Source organism: Rutidosis leptorrhynchoides, chromosome 4 (assembly GCF_046630445.1).
Source record: "Rutidosis leptorrhynchoides isolate AG116_Rl617_1_P2 chromosome 4, CSIRO_AGI_Rlap_v1, whole genome shotgun sequence".
Taxonomy (NCBI): Eukaryota; Viridiplantae; Streptophyta; class Magnoliopsida; order Asterales; family Asteraceae; genus Rutidosis; species Rutidosis leptorrhynchoides.
Window position 1 is genome coordinate 581,188,085 of NC_092336.1, and position 22,169 is coordinate 581,210,253.

General features: G+C 33.3%; 1 non-coding gene across 1 annotated transcript; it reads right to left on the bottom strand.

Annotated features, from left to right (window-relative positions):
• Positions 1-10,858: 10,858 nt before the first annotated feature.
• Positions 10,859-10,965, bottom strand: LOC139846183 (small nucleolar RNA R71). The gene has a single exon (XR_011758919.1). It is a non-coding gene; the product is annotated as a small nucleolar RNA R71 (small nucleolar RNA).
• Between the last annotated feature and the right edge of the window lie 11,204 nt (positions 10,966-22,169).

Here is a 22,169-nt window from a genome sequence, read left to right on the forward strand (position 1 = left end):
TTAGATTAGGAAGTAAACCAGAAGTCTGCCCAAATTCATCCAAGCTTTGCCTAATGACCCCAACTGAATGCTTATCTCCATGGCATAACACCAAAAGGTCATCAGCAAAGCAAATGTATGTTAGATGCATCTGTTTACACTTGTGATGGTATTTGAAACTTGGATTGTTCTTAATGTTCTTCTTCAAAACTAAATTGAAAACCTCCATCACCAAAGTAAACAAAATAAGGAGACATGGGATCCCCCTGTCTGAGCCCCCTTTTACCTCTAAAATACCCTTTAACTTCCCCATTGATACAAATAGAAAAAGATGTATTAGATACACAGGTCATGATCCAATCCACCATTCTCTTGTGAAAGCCAAACTTCTTCAAAATATCTGCCATAAAGTTCCAATTTACTGTATCATAGGCTTTTTGAATATCTATTTTCAAAGCACACCTCCTAGCACCTCTAATTCTATTGTAACCCCTTAATAATTCTTGAGCCACCAGGATATTATCATGAATTGATCTCCCTGAAATGAATGCACTCTGATTGCATTCAACTAACTTTTTCAGACCACCTTTCAATCTATTTATAATAATTTTGCTTATGCATTTGTACAATATATTGCAGCATGCTATGGGTCTGAAATCTGACACTTTATAAGGTGTATCCATTTTAGGGATCAATGCTATTAAAGTAGCATTAATCTCTTTTAGTAACTTGCCATTATCAAAAAATTTCTTCACTGCATCACATATATCCTGACCAATAATATCCCATGATTTTTTAAAGAACAATGCAGAATAGCCATCAGGACCTGCAGCCTTGTCATCATCTATATCAAACATAGCATTCTTGATTTCACTATCAGAAACAGAACAAATCATATCTTCGGCTTCACTTCTACTTAGCCTTGTACTAAAAATATCACCCAGATCTGCAACAGGACTACATAACCTACTTTTACCCAGAAAGTCCTGAAAATGAGAAACAAATTGACCAGCAACTTGATCACCACTATAACTTGTCCCATTCTCATCACATATAGATTCAATCCTATTCTTCTGTTTCCTACTTTTTAAAACACTATGAAAGAATTTATTGTTCTTATCTCCCTCAGACAACCATTGGATTTTGACCTTTTGTTTTAAAATGGTAATTTCATCTTGTTTAGCCTGCTGATAATCCATATATAACTTTGAAGAGGCTGCTTTTAAAATAGGATCATGTGGATTCTTATCAACATCTTCTTGACTCTTCTTGAGATTTGCTCTTAATTCTTTAACTTTATCAAAAACATTCCCATTATCCCAATTCAGTTTATTGAGATCTCTCTTAAGCTTCTTTAACTTTGTAACAACTTGAAACATTTTACATCCCTGGACTTGAATTAACCAGCCATGCTTCACAATATTTAAAAAATCCTCCTTCCCAGCCAGATGATTCATGAATCTAAATGATTTCCTCCTTTTTGGGACTGCACATGGAAAGTTAACAATTGCAGGACTATGATCAGATATCAAATAAGGCAAAAAATTTCCAGTAGCTTGAGAAAAGTTTTCCAGAAATTTTTCATTGCTCATAATCCTATCCAGATTCTTTAATGTCCGACAATTTGGATTCTGTAGAGATTTAGTCCAAGTAAAGAAGAACCCATTACAACCCATATCATCAACTTCAATCTCATTAATGCACTCATTGAATTCCTGCATTTCATCATTAGCATGAGAGCAGCCTGAACTACACTTTGCTGCACTTCTAATAATGTTGAAATCCCCCATAAGAATCCATGATTGTCCATTAGCTATGGTAGCCTGACCTTTTAAATCATTCCATAGAATCTGTCTTTCCCTACCACCATTACTACCATAGATAAAACTACAAAATGTCTTAATACTCTTGTCAACAGATTCAATGAGGCAAAATATACTTTGTCTTGCAACCTGAAGAATCATTACATTCACTTTATTGCTATCCCATCCCACAATGATTCTACAGCTATTAGGACTTAAAGTAACATTTGACTGCCAATTCCAAACCCCAAAAACATAATTGCATACAGAAGAAATATTAGATGGCTTTAAATGAGTTTCTAAAATAGCACATACACTAATCTTTTCTTCACTAATAAATTTCTTCAATTCATCTTGTTTATTTAAGTGACACATACCTCTAATGTTCCAATTAGCAATCTTAAAATCCATCTTAATATGTTTCATCCAGCACCCCTGGCCCTTTACCATCCAATTCATTAGCCCCTACTGCAATAAACATACTCTGATCATTATTGATAACATCTTCATCACTATTAGAACTGATACTCACATTCAAATCACCTCCTTCATTGTTACCAACCTCACTATCATCCTCTGATAAAACAACATACTTATTCATGCTTCTTTCTAACTCTTGCTCATTCTGTTTATTAAGAGTCCATTACTTCATTGGACTTTTGTTCTTTTGAATCACTTGTTTTGGAACATATACTTGTTTCACAGTAACTTTCTTTGTTTCATCAGCTTGAAGATTCTTCTTTGCAACCTTCTTTTTCTTCTGAATCATCACAAACCCATCATCACTTTTCTTAACACCATTATTCCTCTATTTCTCCATAATTTCTTCTTGTGTTCTTGGTCTAACCTTACACAAGTCATGATTATGACCAAAAAAAGCACAATGGCTACACATATTCACCTTCTTTATTCCTTTTGTAACATTCAACTTATCTTTGTAATGAATATCAACACAGTCAACATACCCCTTAATTGCCTCTACCTCAACCATAACCCTTGCATAATTTGCCCTACCAGCTCCCTTATTACACATAGTAGCAGTTGTGGTATCCATTTGAATAGGCTTACCAACTTTGCTAGCAATAGCACTAATTCCCTTATTATTCCATGCTTCCAAAGGAACATTAGTCATTTTAACCCATAGTGGCAATTTAGCTGGTTCAACATTCACAATATCCACATCAGGAGTCCATTTAGCCACAAACAATGGTTTTCCATTAACAATCCATGGCCCTTGTTGAATCACATTATCCATCCCTTCAACGGTTTTGAATTTAAAGTAGCAAATATTCTTACTATCCATGATAAGCATGCGCAGTTGTAAACCACGTAAATAAGCAGTGTAAATATTTGAAGCACAATAATATACAGTATAGCCGGTGATATTTTTTATAGTATATCACTAGATAATCTGCTAAAAGAATGGACATTTTTTCCTGAACAAACTAAAAGATATTCCTCGATTGATAAATAATAATCCACCATCACTATCGCTAGAGCTTTTGTAATGTACAGTTGTACACACAAATATTGAAATTTGAACCGCTATTGTATAGTCGACATATCCTTTTTAATGCGAATTGCATTATTCGTCATTTCTAGTTTAATCTTTCTGTCGTTAGAGTGTTTCAATCCATTTCGTTATCAACAAATTTTTAGATTGGTGAGTCAAATATAGAGTAGTGAGATTGAGGGATAGATAGAACCGAAGAGAGAGTTCAAGAACATTATAATAAATGAAATGGTTGAAGATTAACTCGATAATTTAAAACTCTATATATAGAGACCGGCAATAAAAGCTTTATGCATTCACTTGAGGTTTAAAGAAGGATTGTAGTGATTAACTTGTTTATTTCTCAAGACGTGTTTTTAATGTCTAACACTATATTTGTAAAAGAAGATATAGTCCGTAAACTTTTATGTTGAATACTAAAAACTTATACTCCGATCTCGTTTGGCATGAAATCGGCTGGTTGTAGTTGAAAAGTTCTTGTTATGTCATGGTCTAGGTGTATCGTTGGTAGCATTGGTTTTGTTAGTTATGCATTGTGCTGCTCCTCGTGGTTGTTTCATGGCACTACTAGAAAATCTATAATTGCCTACGGATTTGCGACGATAAAAAATTCCGTCCCTAAATACCGACGGATTTTTGACGAGTTTCCAACGAACCCACATTTGCGACGGTTTAGCGACGGATTAACTACGGTAACTCGTCCGTCGGTAATCTGTCCCTAAATATAAGTTTTGCGACGGATTACCAACGGATTAGCTATGTCCATAAATCCGTTCGTAATCCGTCCCTAAATATAATGCTTTGCGACGGATTTCCAACGGATTTGCTTCGTCCATAAATTCGTCACTAATCCGTCGGTAAAATCATCATATTAGGGACGGATTAGGGACGGATGTTTTTTTATAATTAAGGTTTTATCGAGTTTACGAGCATGAATGAACACGTATAAGTACTAAAATGTCTTGAAATACACTTATACTATCAAATATATCATATATACATCAATACATGATACGTTTGTCGCATCTATTCCTTCGATCTTGTGTTTTTGATATAGGTTCCATAATCGTTGTTAGTGAATATATGTATACCCGTACGGGTGTTTGCATTTATAAGCTACTTAATAATTTTAAAAATGTTTGTTAACTAATATAGATGCATTTAGGAATAAGTGTCTATGCGTTTTCGTCTAAATCGTAATTTAAAAAAATATATAAATATTAGGTTGTCCCTAATCCGTCGGTAAATCAGAATATTAGGGACGGATTTGGGATGGATGATTTTTATAATTGAGATTTATCGAGTTTACGAGTACGAATGAACATGTATAAGTACCAAAATGTCTTAGGATACACTTGTACTATCAAATATAACATATATACATCAATACATGATACGTTTATCGGATGTGTACATTTAGTAATAAATCTGCTTGCGTTTCAAAAAAAAAGGTTCTAGCTAGATTTGTAGTTGTTTATGAGACCGTAGGACGCGGTTGTAGTCGTTGTTCTGTTTTTATTTTTTATTAATTTTTTAATTAATATTACCGGGTAAAACTCTTTACCCAACAAATACACTAAAAACTTTTTTGTTATTATGTCTACTAAATATAATTAATCATTAATTATTATAATTTTTATTTTTAATCAAACTATATAAAATCATTACGAAATAAGAAAAATGTTGAACATGAATTATTATACAAAACTACAAAACTAAAAGTTAACATATTCACATAAGTTACAATTTCATAACATTTTAAAAAATATAGTGTAAAAGCAATTGTACAAGTTTTATATTTTATATAAATAAATATTATATGAAGTAACTATTTAACATAATTTCGATTGAATTATTTATGCAAGTTTCCCTACTATTATTATATTATGGTAAAATATATGCAATTTCAAAAAGGGAAACTATTTATGTTGGTTTACACAGATTTTATAACTTTTAAATATATATACATTCTGAAGAATCATTCATAAATTTGTTAACATTTAACATACATAATATTTCAATTATTCATGTAAAATTTATGAAAATTTTCTAACTTTAAAGAGAAAAATTTATACAAATAAAAGCAAAACAGCTAACACAAAAATACTTTAAATAATATTATATTAACAAAAATATTTCAAATAATAAATTTTGTATGAATATTAATAATAATAATAATAATAATAATAATAATAATAATAATAATAATAATAATAATAATAATAATAATAATAATAATAATAATAACGATTTTCTAAACATAGCCCTTAATAAATATAACAATTATTGCAGACGGTATTTTACACACAAGTGAGTGGTTATCTATAGTTTCTATTAAAATTCTATAATGATGGTGTCATTATTAAGCTAATTCCTTTGTTAAAAAAAATTAAAAAACAAAGAAAAAAATCTAGACATGGTGAGTGATGTCATTAATCCAAATAATTTTAAATTAAAATTAAATCTTATTAATTAATTATAATTATTAAATCTTATTAATAATTATTTTAATTATTAAAATTAAATAATTTTGAATTATTTTGTAACGACCCAACCCGTTAACCAACCAAAACTGCGAAATAAAAAAAAATTCGAAGCAGGCTTGCCCAAGCTGGGTGAGGGGTGCGCGGCGCGCACAGGGCCTGGCAGCCCGCTGTCCAAATTGTTCCATTTTCGTAAAAAGATCTAACATTTCCCATCATTTTTAGATGAAATGTTTTTCACATCATATTAGTATAAGTAAAACAAGCACGAATCAATGATAAAACGAGTTTTACATTGCGGGGCCCACATACGCCCAAAATACCATTAAGTACGAAATACGAGTTTCGACCACAAAAAGTTTAATTGCCAAACGTCACTAGAGCATGGAGTTTGGGGTTAAACTACCCAAATCTTGGTCGAACTTCCAAAAAGCTAACACCCCCGAGAGCCACTAATCCAAGCGAATACCTTTGCCCTTATCCAAGCCGGATCCTAAAAAGGTAAACAACGAGAGGGTAAGCTAACGCTTAGTGAATGCAATAATTATACACGTACATATATAACCTACTTACTTGCAATCACATACACAATTACCTCATACACGCTAGCAATTTAAATGACATACCAACGCAAGGTATAACGCTAAAATCTCCAAGACCACAAGCTAGCACAAACGATAGCACATATAACTCGAATAATATAAAGTGCCACACTACAAACACATAACCATGGTTAACCAATAGTATAAAGGAATGGTACTTCAAATTTCCCATCGGTGTTCCCAACAACCGTTAGCGTACAACGAATTATAACACTAACCCCGGAGTGGTATCGATCGCCCGAACTTAAAACCCACCCGTCACGTGTAATGTGGTATCGAACGCCCGAACTTTAAACCCACTATACACGCCCACACACATACATGACATGGCATCGAACGCCCGAACTTAAACCCATATCATATATTGACCCGATGTGGTATCGATCGTGATAATGCTAAAAACGAACATATATTTCATAGCATTATTCCTCAAGAAAGACAAGCTTTTAGTTGCAATTGTTCTATTTACAAGTGATATTCGTTTAAATAATAAAAAGTGAAGACAAAAGACAGATTCGACGAATTGAAGACGCAAACGACCAAAAAGCTCAAAAGTACAAAAGACAATCAAAAAGGTTCCAATTATTGATAAGAAACGTCTCGAAATTACAAGAGTACAAGATTCAAAACGCAAAGTACAAAATATAAAATTGTACGCAAGGACGTTCGAAAATCCGGAACCGGGACCAGAGTCAACTCTTAACGCTCGACGCAACGGACTAAAAATTACAAGTTAACTATGTATATAAATATAATATAATATATAATTAATTATATTAATTATATATATATTATATATATAATAAAAACCGTCGGCAGAGAAAGACTCCAAGATGTGATCTGGAATTTCAAACTCCGCGACTCGCGGAGTTTGAAGGCAAAATTCACCGCGAGTCGCGGAGCCCAAAAAATCAAAAATCCCTATAAAGCAAACCGAATTCTGATCAAAATTTCATATTCTATTTCTCTCTACTCTCATATATACGATATATATATATATATATATATATATATATATAATTTATATTTTAATTTTAATTTTAATTATAATTCTAATAATAAGGGTATGTTAGCGAATATTGTAAGGGTGTAAGTCGAAATTCTGTCCGTGTAACGCTACGCTATTTTTAAATCATTGTAAGTTATGTTCAACCTTTTTATATTAATGTCTCGTAGCTAAGTTATTATTATGCTTATTTAAAACGAAGTAATCATGATGTTGGGCTAATTACTAAAATTGGGTAATTGGGCTTTGTACCATAATTGGGGTTTGGACAAAAGAACGACACTTGTGGAAATTAGACTATGGGCTATTAATGGGCTTTATATTTGTTTAACTAAATGAAAGTTTGTTAATGTTAATATAAAGATTTACAATTGGGCGTCCCTATAAATTACCATATACACTCAATCGGACACGATGGGCGGGGTATTTATATGTACGAATAATCGTTCATTTAACCGGACACGGGAATGGATTAATAGCCACTAGAATAATTAAAACAGGGGTGAAATTACATTCAAGGGTAATTGGTGTAATTGTTAACAAAGTAGTAAAACCTTGGTTTACACGCAGTCGATAACCTAGTGTATTCATTAAACAAAGTATTAAAACCTTGTTACAATTCGAATCCCCAATTAGTTGGAATATTTAACTTCGGGTATAATAATAATTTGACGAGGACACTCGCACTTTATATTTATGACTGATGGACTGTTATGGACAAAAACCAGACGGACATATTGAATAATCCAGGACAAAGGACAATTAACCCATGGGCATAAAACTAAAATCAACACGTCAAACATCATGATTACGGAAGTTTAAATAAGCATAATTCTTTTATTTCATAGTTAATTTCCTTTATTTTATATTTAATTTCACTTCTAATTATCGCACTTTTATTTATTGTTATTTTATTTAATCGCACTTTTAATTATCATACTTTTTAATTATCGCAAGTTTATTTTATCGCACTTTTATTATTCGCAATTTCATTATCGTTATTTACTTTACGCTTTAATTTAAGTCTTGTATTCATTTTTAATATTTTACATTTGGTTTTAACTGCGACTAAAGTTTTAAAATCGACAAACCGGTCATTAAACGGTAAAAACCCCCCTTTATAATAATAATATTACTTATATATATATTTGTATTTTTATAAAAGTAAACTAATATAGCGTTGAGCTTTGTTTAAAGATTTCCCTGTGGAACGAACCGGACTTACTAAAAACTACACTACTGTACGATTAGGTACACTGCCTATAAGTGTTGTAGCAAGGTTTAAGTATATCCATTCTATAAATAAATAAATATCTTGTGTAAAATTGTATCGTATTTAATAGTATTTCCTGCTAAAATTAATAACTATTTTATATACACCTCGCATAACATCAAGTATTTTTGGCGCCGCTGCCGGGGACTTATCTTAAAAGCCGGAAGTGCAACGCTAATATAAAAAAAAAGATTTTTAGTTTACTTTTATAAAAATTCGTTTTTGTAAAAATACGTTTTAATTATTCGAAAATATAAAAAGAAAAACAAAAATATAATTATTTTTAAGATTTTGTTAAATATTTAAGTTTTATAAGTTTCTTTATTTTTATTTTAGTTTATAAAAATATAAGTTTTATTTTAATATCTTTTATTTATTTAAAATCATAAAACAAAAAATAAAAAAAAAATAAAGAAAAAACGCGTCGAATTTAAAGCTGTCAGCTGAAATTTGAAACCCCGCGAGTCGCGGGGTTTGAAGCATTATATACCGCAAGTCGCGGAGATTCTCTGACAGGCGACAAAAAACCCTAATCCTGCATTAATTACGATTATTAATTATTTATTATTATTATTTAACCCTAATTATTATTATTATTATTATTAGTTTTATTTTTACTTTTACTTTTTATTTAATTTATGTATTTAGTATTAATTAGTTTTATTAAATTGTAAAATTAGTAGTTTTATTAAATAAAATAATATAAAAATAATATTTTTATAAAAATTGTACTTTTTACAACTTTTTGTATATTTTTATATTTTGTCCCTTTTTAATCATTGTAGCGTAATATTTGTATTTTTAGCTCATATTTAATTTTAAACTTAGTTTTTGCTATAGTTATTTTTACTCCTAGATTTTTAGGCTTTGCCGTAGAATTCCTTAAGTGCTTTTTCTTTAGACTAAGATTTAGGTACTTTAGAATTTTGCGACGCCTTTTTAAGTTTTAGTTTCTTTTTAAGTTATTTCCATTTGGGATTTAGTTTTTCCTGTAAGCTTTAATATTTTTAGACACCTTTTACTATGTATCAATTATCATTTCAATTAGTAATTTCAATTTGCGATTATAATTTTAAGTTAGTTGTAGTAATAAGGTTAGGTTAGTCAAGTATTTTTAAGTTTTTGTAAGTTTCTTTTATTTTTCCGTCACCTTTTATTTTTCAACCATTTTTTCTTTTTCGACCTTTTTCGACGAATTCTTTTTCTTTCTTATTTCTCGCTATTCTAGTTTTAGGACATAGATTTTTATTCTACTTCTTATCTAAATTTCTTAAAATTACGAAAATTTATTTTGAGTGGTTAAATTGATAGACATCAAAATTTTCTGGTTCGTAGTAATAGTTGGATTTGTACGTGGACCGGGTTATTGGAGCCAAACAGTACTCAATTATATTGAGACCAAACGAATCCTGCCCCTCTGCTGCATCTTTTGGCTATTCGAAACGTGGGCAAAATCAGAAAAGTCTATTGATTGGATAACTTATTATAATTTTTCTTTCCTTTTAAAAACTAATAGGATATTCAGTGAATGCACCGAGCAAGACGTTCACCACCTTTTGTACGTTCACCACCTGTAACTAGATCAAGACATTTAGCAAATATTGTCGCCGTTGATTTTTCTTTAGAATCGTCATCTAGTCGAACAAGAACTCCAACTCAAATTTCCGATAATCCATCTTTTGAACCCGACTTCACAATTAAGAACCCGGAACATATTCAAGGACAATTCCAAGATCTTGAACCACTAATTATTCCTCCTGAGCCACAAACCATTAAATCAGAATCCTCTAGTGATTCGTATTCAACAAATTCAATTATGGAAGTAACGGAACCTCTAAGTATGGAAGATCGAATGAGAGCCACACGCACGGGCCAAGGTCACGCCATTATTAAGCCAGAAGTTAATGCGCCAGATTATGAAATCAAAGGACAAATTCTACACATGGTAACTAACCAATGCCAATTCAGTGGTGCACCGAATGAAGATCCTAACGAACACCTTCGTACGTTTAAAAGAATTTGTACACTATTCAAAATCCGAGAAGTGGAAGATGAGCAGATCTATCTCATGTTGTTTCCTTGGACTTTAAAAGGAGAAGCCAAAGATTGGTTAGAATCGTTACCTGAAGGGGCGATTGACACATGGGATGTCTTAGTTGAAAAATTTCTTCAAAGATTCTTTCCGGCATCTAAAGCCGTGAGACTTCAAGGAGAAATTGTTACGTTCACACAAAAGCCAAATGAAACATTATATGAGGCGTGGACAAGATTCGGAAGGATGTTGAGAGGATGTCCTCAACACGGTTTAGACACTTATCAAATAGTACAAATATTCTACCAAGGTGTCAACGTTGCTACACGAAAAGACATCGACATAACAGTTGGTGGTTCCATTATGAAGAAAACCGCAACTGAAGCTTACAAAATTATTGATAACACAGCCTCCCACTCGCATGAGTGGCACCAATAAAAAGATATTTTTCGTTCATCTAAAGTGGCTAGAGCCGATTCTAGCCATGACTTTGATTCCGTTTCAGCAAAAATAGATGCTTTCGAAAGACGAATGGAAAAGATGAATAAAGATATTCACGCAATACGAATCAGTTGTGAGCTATGCGGTGGACCACACTTATTGAAAGATTGTCACATTGAACCAACATTGGAACAACGAGAGAATGTTTCCTATATGAACCAAAGGCCTGGAAATAATTATCAAAATAATTATCAACCGCCAAAGCTAAACTTCAATCGAAATCAAAACATTCTTTACAATCCAAAAGGACCCGAAAATAACTGGTATAACCAACAAGGTCCGAATAACCAACCAACTCAAAACAACACTTTCAATCAACAAAGACCTGGCTTATATAAACCACAACAACAAACCGAAGAGAAAAAGTCAAATATGGAAGACGTGGTATTCAAGCTAGTTGAATCTCAAACACAATTTATTGAAACTCAAACCCAAACGAACGAGAGATTTGATCAGTCATTAAGAACTCAACAAGCTTCCATTTTGAATCTAGAAAAACACGTAGGTACTCTTGCTAGCATGATGAGTGAGAGGGAACAAGGAAAGCTACCAAGTAATACTGAAGTAAATCCTCGAAATGAGAATGTTAATATGGTTTCAACGAATTCTGAAAAACCAGCACCAGAAGATGGGAAGGTTTTAGATGAGAGTAACAATGAAGAAGTTACACCACCACCACCAGAGTATGTAAAGCCAGTGGTGGCACCATACAAACCACCCATCCCGTTTCCAAGAAAAGGAGTTGAGTATGAGCAAGTAATAAGTAATAAAGATTGTGATACTTCTGGAAAGAATAAGAAAGTACAAGAAACAAAAGCCGTAGAAGTAAACCCGGTGAAGACAGTTCCACCAAAACCTCCACCTAGGGTAGGTGATCCGGGTGAATTTATTGTTCCCTGTCTACTTAGTGATTGTGTCATGTATGATGCACTAGCAGATTTAGGTGCAAGTGTAAGTGTTATGCCTCTTTCATTATATAAGAGATTAGGAGTAGGTAAGTTAAGTCCAACGGATATGAGTGTTCGACTCTTTGATCAAACCATTAAGCACCCCGTTGGAATTGCTGACAACCTACCCGTTCAAGTAGGCAATTTAACCTTTCTAGTCGAATTTATTGTCATTGACATAGAAGAGGACCCAAACATTCCTCTAATTTTAGGTCGGCCATTCTTAGCGTCCACCAAGGCGTTATTTGATGTAGGAAATGGAAAAATGACACTTAAAAGTGGTGACAAATCGATCACCTTTATGATTCGAAAGTCTAAATCTCCACCAGCCAAAATCGTTGAACCAGTAAAAACAATTGGTAAGAACCATGTGTTTTTACCAACTCCAACGGTAATACTTAGCAATAATGAAACGCCTAAGTGTGGGGAAAATGAAGTAACACCTAATGATGACATGATAACAAAGAACCCCGTTGTTGATACGAAATTAAATGATCCCGTTATTAATAGTTCAATGAAGAAACTTATTAAACGGATTCGCGATGCTAGAACCAAGGGGAACTTTAAGTTATGTAACCGGTTAGTATCCAATCTATCACCTAAAGAAAAGGAGAAACTAGTTGAAATTGTGAAAATTACACAGGAATCCGACCAATGGCTTAAAGAAAAAGTCACGGATATGCAAGTTGATTATGGACCAAGAGAAATTAACGATGAAGTTAATCACAATTTTGACACCACGGCTACCTAAGTGTGGGGAGATTCAAATGTTCTAAAAAGAAAATGCTATCTAGAGTTAGTTGTTCTGTTCTCGTGTAGTTCCGAGAATGGAACCCGATTGGTCTTTCCCTAGCAGACCCTAAAGAACTAGTCTTCTACCCCCATTCTGAATTTTTATTTTTTTAGGTTTTTACGAAATGAAGACTGCCTGTGAACTAAACCATGGTCTAATGCTACACGCTTTGATCACTAAACGTAATAATAACATACTACCGAGTGAAATAGTATCAGTAATCAGAGAAAGAATGGACGGAGTTAGAAAAGAATCCAGATGCGAAGATAATAAGTTACAATTTGGTAAAGGAAAATCAAAATCCGCAGCGAAAAGAAGAGCACGACACCTAGAAAGATGTCACAAATGCGGAAAATGGTCACATGGAGGTAAATGTTCCAATAATCAAACCTATTCAAATACCGAATTTGTTACTTTATGCAGAGACGGACCGTTCATATGTTTAGAAGAAAAGACACTGAATGCTCGAGGTTACGCCTATGTAGCCATGGAAAACCAATTAAACCGACTATCTTATGAATGGGATAGATCATATAACTAAGAAATCTATTTCACAGGTATGTCTGTACAGTTTTTATTTTTATTTTTATTTTTAACCTTTTGATAATAAACGCTAATTTGTTCGCTAAAAAGTATTAAATTGGTATTGAATAAAATTAGGTTTGGCGACCGAAATTATTGATATCATTCAAAAATTTATTACATCACTGCGAAATTTAACGTTTATTCTTAAGGTATAAATATCTTTAAACAATCAACCCAAAATATTTCAAAAATTCGTCATGAGTTAAATTAGGTCTTGGAACCGAAATTACTTTACCGAAAAGAGGGGCGCATATTTTTGATAATATTTGATTGATTAAAGTGGGATAAAAAGACAAAAAGATTTTTAATTTTATTTTTACCATGTTTTTAAAATTAATATTTAAATCTTAAATTAATATTGTAAACTTTGTAAAAACAATATTTTTAAAATTATAAATATTTGAAAAATTAATATAAGTTTGGTATGAATTTATAAATTTTTAAATTAAGTTTGGTGTGAATTTTTAATTTTTAAAATATAAATTTTTAATTTTATGCATTTTAAATTTTAAGTTTGGTGTGAATTTTTAATATTAATTTTGAATTTAATATTTAAGTTGTGTGATTTTAAAAACAAAAATTTACTTTATCTCATTAAGTTAAGAATATGATTTTTAAAATTCATCGTAAGTTGAAGACTAGGTCTTTGAACCGAAATTGCTTTACCCGAGGGAGGGACGAGAACTTTTATTATCATTATTTTTAATCTTATTGAATTAAAGTATGCCAAAAACATTGAAAAAACCCAAAAATCTTAGCTTTTAAAACAATCGCTACAAAAAGACAAATTTTAAAATTTTGTCGAAGGACGGACTAGGACATCGATCCGAAACGACCTCGTCCTAAATAACAAGGGAAACAAAATTTTAAAATTAAGTACTTAATTGTTTCAAAAGTTAATGATTAAAAAAAAAAAAAAAAAAAAAAAAAAAAAAAAAAAAACAACTCCGCGACTCGCGGAGTTTGGAGGGTAAATCCCCGCGACTCGCGGGAGGACCGGATTACAGAAAAAAAAATAAGAGCTGCAACAGCTCAGTTTCACACTCCACACCCAAAAATACAGCTCGAAATACTCCGAAAAAACCCGAAAAACACCCCCAAAAATCCCAATTTTTAACCGTTAATCACCAAATTTTTTGCTAAAATCATGTTGAGAAGGATGCTATCTAAGAATTACTCAAGAAAAACGAATGAAAGGGGTGAATCTTCATCCCAAGCCCGCAATGCTCCTGCTGAGAATTTGGAACAACAGGAGGTGGATAACTACTACAAGCAGGATATACCTCATCCAGTCATGACCTTTTCTGATATGCACTTGGAAGAGTTGCACCCGAACCTGAGATTTGACAGACTTTGGATAGATTATCTAAAATATCAACGGGGTTTGCATACTCTTCATTCTAAGGTTGTTGAGGTACCGAGGGTCATAGAATGGGGACCCTTAGAAGCTGTAGAATTGGCCGGGCCAATTAGGGAATTACTTGTACAGAGGTATGGTAATTCTTCTTTTAATGACTGGATATGTTTATTCACCATACGCAGACCTGTATATAAAGTATGGTGTGAAGAATTGTTATGTAGTATAGAGTTGAATGACCGGGTAGCTAGTTTAACCGATCGTTCTTTTATTAGATTTTTGTTAGGCGGTTCGATGCGCCACATGTCTTTACTGGACATGGCTCAGGCTTTACGTATATATACGCCTGAGGAGTTAGCGTCTGCCGATTGTAGAGGATTGATACTAAACGGTAGAAAGATAGATGAGAATTTTGATACACACGGTGTGTGGAGTCAAATGACAAGCCATCACCGTTTCAAAGGGGGAAATTACTCTTATTTGGATATAGATAGAGCCGAATTAAGAGTGATACATAGGTTTTTAGCTAATTCGATTACACAAAGGGGTAAAAACAAGGAAAAAGTAAATGAACAGGATTTGTTTTACCATATGTGTATTCGAGACCCACAAAGCGCTGTAAGTATACCATATTGTGTGGGTTATTATTTATCAGCTATGGTTCGGGGGATGCGACCACATAGCATAATAGGAGGTGGAATTTTTATTACTTTGATTGGTGAATATCTCGGTGTGGATATAAGTCGGGGGGGATTATTAGTAGAAGAACCAGAACCCCGCGATACTATAGGTTTAAATGTATACCATGGTGCGAAAGTTTTGAAGAGACGAAATAACGCCGCAGTACGATACCATGGTAGACATCCACAGGTGGAGAGAAACCAGCAGCAAGGTAATGTAGGAGGGGGGAATGAGATGCAAGAAATGCATAGGTTTATAGCTTCTCAGGAATACGAAAATGCTAGACAGAGAGCATTTGAAGATTGGCAAGTTCATCAGAACCAGATCATAGCTCATTGCCAACATATAGGTAGAAACTATATTCCTACACCGAAACCCGTCTTCCCTCCTTGGTCTATAGAGATGCAGCCACCATATCCTACGTATGACCCTGCCGAAGCATTCTATAGCACTTATGGTTATGCCTGGAACCCCTATTGGTACCAATATCATCCTTAGTTTACTTATTATTATTTTTTTTATTTTGTAATTTGTAATTATTGATACATTTAATATTTTTGTTAATATTGTAATCATTTTTATAATTATCTAACTTTTATTCTTAGATTTTAATAATTTTTGAATGTGGGGTAATATACCAAACTTCAAAAATATGTATATATGTTTGCAGTTTATCTTATGTACACAACAGGGTAAAACAACGCATTTTCAAAGACTGGCATTAAGTTCAGCAAAAGCAACTAATTTTGACGACAAGATGCAAAATATATGTGAAATAACAACAAGACGGAATGAACAAATGATGTGCACCATTTATCATTCAGCAAACAAACGCCAATATATTTGGAAACTTTGGTAAAATTTAATCATTTTCACACTAATCACCCTCAATAATTTAAATTGTTACTGATTTCTTGCAAATGAGGGCATTGCAAGATCTTAAGTGTGGGAAGGGGTTAAATTCTTTCGGATTTTAAAATTTTTATCTTAAACACTTGGTTACCATTAAAAAAAACTAGTAAAGCAGTAGTTGTATTAGAATCTAGTGCTCTCTGATAATAAAGAACAGCCCTAGTCTTATATACTAACTACCCAATTCTAGTAAAATTTTAAAAAAAAAAAAATTTCAGTTAAATGAACTCAAAATCATGTTATACATATTTATGAACGATAAAACTAGGTTTTAACACCGAAATTATTGTTACCTCGGAAAGGACATAAATTGAGAAACAAACTAAAATGTTAAAATTCATTTAAAATGGAATAGAGGACGATAAAAAGGAAAATAAAAGCCAAGTGTGGGAAAATTTACCAAGTTATCTTAAACATATGTCACATATATCTGTAACAAATAACTGAAAATACTTTTGCTTTGGACTAAACTAAACTGTTTTACCCGATGAAAGAAAAGAAGAGATGGATCTACACGATGAATCAATTCCATCATTAAAAGGAAGTAAAGTCTTCTGAAAAAGACACGCGCTTCTTGATTTAGGTCATGAAGTTGTCGTCCAGACCAGCTGTAGGTTGACGAAAAATCTAGAAAAGTCATCACTAAAATCAGCAGGAAATCCACGGACCTCAGCATTAAACAGGGTCGCCAAGTGGTCAGATTTATCCTAACCATGAGAAGGATTTATCTCGTACAATGGGGGGGCACCATGCAAATTAGCTGGATAAGACTAATGAATCAGATCCCCAGAAAGGATAATCTCCTTAAAGATTAAAAATCAGCTTTTAAGACTGATATTACTCAATCCTAGAGATTGACCTTAAAGATTGAGAATTCAAACTCATGGAATTCAATGATATCTAAACTCGAGCTTAAACGAGAAAATATTTTGATCAAAATTACAAACCGATTTGTTTTCTGAAAACCCTATTTTCAATGCGTTCATTACCATTGAACGTAAAATCCTAGAAATTCACCTGGAATTCATTAAGTCACCTGAACTAAATCGGGTGTCAATCGTAAGAACGGTGGTTGCATAATGGTCAAAGACATGACCTTGTGCCATACCGAAAAATTATAAGGGTGAGCTTTACTATTGCTCCTACCAAGGATAGTAATTGCGTCCGACACGTTATAGACCATAATCAAAAGCATGTCACGGGACATTGCCTTAACAGTTGCTTGTTCAACGCTTTCCTTTACAACCGGACGGTAGTTTGCCGAAAGGTAATATACGGAACAAGTAAACTGGATGTGTTGCTTTCCAAATACAAGGTTAGCAAGTGGGTGACACAAAACAGCAAGTTTTGAGCTAAAATTTTCAATTCTGAACCCCACCAAACCCACAAAAATATTTTGCAAACACCGGTAAAGGGTTATCCCGGAAAACTTATCTAGGGTAAAAACTAGATTTAATTTTCAAAAGATCAAATGTTTTCATAAAGATCCAATTTCCTTAATGGATCTAAATTTTTATAGTCATGTGGGACTGTAAACCATATCGTTACTACCATTGTTTATACCGCCGTATAGAAATCACTGGTGTACAAAGAGTGAAGAATAAAGAAGTGATTCTAGTATTTCAAGACAATATTGCTTGAGGACAAGCAACGCTCAAGTGTGGGAATATTTGATAATGCTAAAAACGAACATATATTTCATAGCATTATTCCTCAAGAAAGACAAGCTTTTAGTTGCAATTGTTCTATTTACAAGTGATATTCGTTTAAATAATAAAAAGTGAAGACAAAAGACAGATTCGACGAATTGAAGACGCAAACGACCAAAAAGCTCAAAAGTACAAAAGACAATCAAAAAGGTTCCAATTATTGATAAGAAACGTCTCGAAATTACAAGAGTACAAGATTCAAAACGCAAAGTACAAAATATAAAATTGTACGCAATGACGTTCAAAAATCCGGAACCGGGACCAGAGTCAACTCTTAACGCTCGACGCAACGGACTAAAAATTACAAGTTAACTATGTATATAAATATAATATAATATATAATTAATTATATTAATTATATATATATTATATATATAATAAAAACCGTCGGCAGAGAAAGACTCCAAGATGTGAGCTGGAATTTCAAACTCCGCGACTCGCGGAGTTTGAAGGCAAAATTCACCGCGAGTCGCGGAGCCCAAAAAATCAAAAATCCCTATAAAGCAAACCGAATTCTGATCAAAATTTCATATTCTATTTCTCTCTTCTCTCATATATACGATATATATATATATAATTTATATTTTAATTTTAATTTTAATTATAATTCTAATAATAAGGGTATGTTAGCGAATATTGTAAGGGTGTAAGTCGAAATTCTGTCCGCGTAACGCTACGCTATTTTTAAATCATTGTAAGTTATGTTCAACCTTTTTATATTAATGTCTCGTAGCTAAGTTATTATTATGCTTATTTAAAACGAAGTAATCATGATGTTGGGCTAATTACTAAAATTGGGTAATTGGGCTTTGTACCATAATTGGGGTTTGGACAAAAGAACGACACTTGTGGAAATTAGACTATGGGCTATTAATGGGCTTTATATTTGTTTAACTAAATGAAAGTTTGTTAATGTTAATATAAAGATTTACAATTGGGCGTCCCTATAAATTTCCATATACACTCAATCGGACACGATGGGCGGGGTATTTATATGTACGAATAATCGTTCATTTAACCGGACACGGGAATGGATTAATAGCCACTAGAATAATTAAAACAGGGGTGAAATTACATTCAAGGGTAATTGGTGTAATTGTTAACAAAGTAGTAAAACCTTGGTTTACACGCAGTCGATAACCTGGTGTATTCATTAAACAAAGTATTAAAACCTTGTTACAATTCGAATCCCCAATTAGTTGGAATATTTAACTTCGGGTATAATAATAATTTGACGAGGACACTCGCACTTTATATTTATGACTGATGGACTGTTATGGACAAAAACCAGACGGACATATTGAATAATCCAGGACAAAGGACAATTAACCCATGGGCATAAAACTAAAATCAACACGTCAAACATCATGATTACGGAAGTTTAAATAAGCATAATTCTTTTATTTCATATTTAATTTCCTTTATTTTATATTTAATTGCACTTCTAATTATCGCACTTTTATTTATTGTTATTTTATTTAATCGCACTTTTAATTATCATACTTTTTAATTATCGCAAGTTTATTTTATCGCACTTTTATTATTCGCAATTTCATTATCGTTATTTACTTTACGCTTTAATTTAAGTCTTGTATTCATTTTTAATATTTTACATTTGGTTTTAACTGCGACTAAAGTTTTAAAATCGACAAACCGGTCATTAAACGGTAAAAACCCCCCTTTATAATAATAATATTACTTATATATATATTTGTATTTTTATAAAAGTAAACTAATATAGCGTTGAGCTTTGTTTAAAGATTTCCCTGTGGAACGAACCGGACTTACTAAAAACTACACTACTGTACGATTAGGTACACTGCCTATAAGTGTTGTAGCAAGGTTTAAGTATATCCATTCTATAAATAAATAAATATCTTGTGTAAAATTGTATCGTATTTAATAGTATTTCCTGCTAAAATTAATAACTATTTTATATATACCTCGCATAACATCAGATCGCCCGAACTTAAACCCACATCGAATCTCGTACAAGTAAATACATTATATACACATATGTATAATCATTCCACTCAACTTGTCGACTTGGCGAGACTTCCAAAAATAACTTGTAACCTTCAAAGCGAGTCACCTAACACAATTAAATCCCAATTAATTCACATAATAAGTTGGACTTCCCACCAACTAACCTTACTAGTGCATTTATGACCCATTTGCACTAGAATCGCACATTAAAGGTCGAGACCCACAACTAATCACTAAAAGCTAGTGATTAAGGTTATAAGACTTCCATCAACACATAACTAGGGTGTTTTCATACTCAATTTATCCCGCTAAGTCAAACCCACCCATTTGACCCATTTCAAGTCAACCATAAACCCTAGAACTAATTTTACTAGCATCACAAGTGAGCTAGTGAATAACTAACCATTTTAGACTCAATAACACCGATTATTACTTTGAAACCCTAGGTTAGTCATTCTTGAGTCCTCTTGACTCAATCTTACCCAAAACCCCCAAAATCACCAACAATAGGTTTTATGTTCATCACTAACTCAAGTTCTAACCCTTACACAAATTAAATTAAGGAAATCAAAATTAGAACTTACCACCACAATCAAAACGTAGCTAGAGAGGAGATGAACAACTTTATAACTCGAGCTAAGACCCGAAACTAGCTCCTTCTTCCTTTACTTGAGCTTTCTCTCACTCAAATTTGGGTTTCTCTCACTAGAATTAAAGTAGAAAGAAAATGGTGGTTGAAAGTGGAGTTATGACTCCCAACCCACTGATCTGTGATCTTATCTCGTCCCCAAGTGAAATTACCACAATGCCCTTCCAAAATATCTAATTTAAAAGGCAGAACCCGGCTACAGTAGGAGTGCGCCGCGCGCACCCCTAAGTGTGCGCTGAGCGCACTTAGGCCTGATCAGAAATCCGACTTCTGTTTAAAACCAGAATTATTCCCCCACTTTATGTACTATATTTACACTTATGTACAATAGATATTAAGGTGTTACAACTCTCCCCCACTTGAATCGGAGCGCGTCCTCGCGATCCAAGCCGCATGACAAGCAGGAAGATAAACCAACACGAATTTCGGTTTCCCATGTAAACTCGGAACCTTTACTACGACGCCATTGGACCTTAAAGGTCCTCACCTCTTTATTACGCAACATTTTCACCTTTTCATCAAGTACATCAATCGGCTCTTCAACATACTCTAACTTGTTGTTTAGCTCAATCTCATCCAATGGCATCCATGACGAATCATCCGCAAGACACTTACGGAGATGGGAAACATGAAATGTATTATGGATCCCCGCAAGCTCTTCGGGTAATTCCAAACGATACGCAACTTCCCCAACACGAGCCAAAATCTTAAATGGTCCAATAAACCGAGGAGCTAACTTTCCCCGTTTTTGAAACCGAATAATACCCTTCCACGGCGAAACCTTGAGCATCACCATGTCACCCTCATGAAACTCAATCGGTCGCCTACGTTTATCGACATAAGACTTTTGTCTATCTTGCGCCGCTTTTAAACGAGCCCGAATCATTTCGATTTTACTATTCATCTCCAATACCAAGTCAGTGCTCTCGACTTCCTTTTGACCCACTTCGCCCCAACAAATCGGGGTTCGACACCTTCTACCGTATAACATCTCATACGGTGGCATTCCAATACTAGAGTGAAAACTATTATTGTACGAGAATTTCACCAAAGGCAAGTGTTCATCCCAACTACCATCGAAATCAATAATACACGCTCGTAACATATCCTCCAATGTTTGATTCGTATGTTCGGTTTGACCGTCCGTTTGAGGATGGTACGCCGTACTCATATTCACCCTCGTACCCATAACTTCATGAAACTTCTTCCAAAATCGATAAGTAAAACGCGTGTCCCGATCCGAAACAATAGACGCGGGAACACCGTGTCTCGATATCACCTCCTTAATGAACATTTTCGCAAGTGTCTCCGACGTAATGGCTTCTTTAATAGGAAGAAACAATGCACTTTTCGTCAATC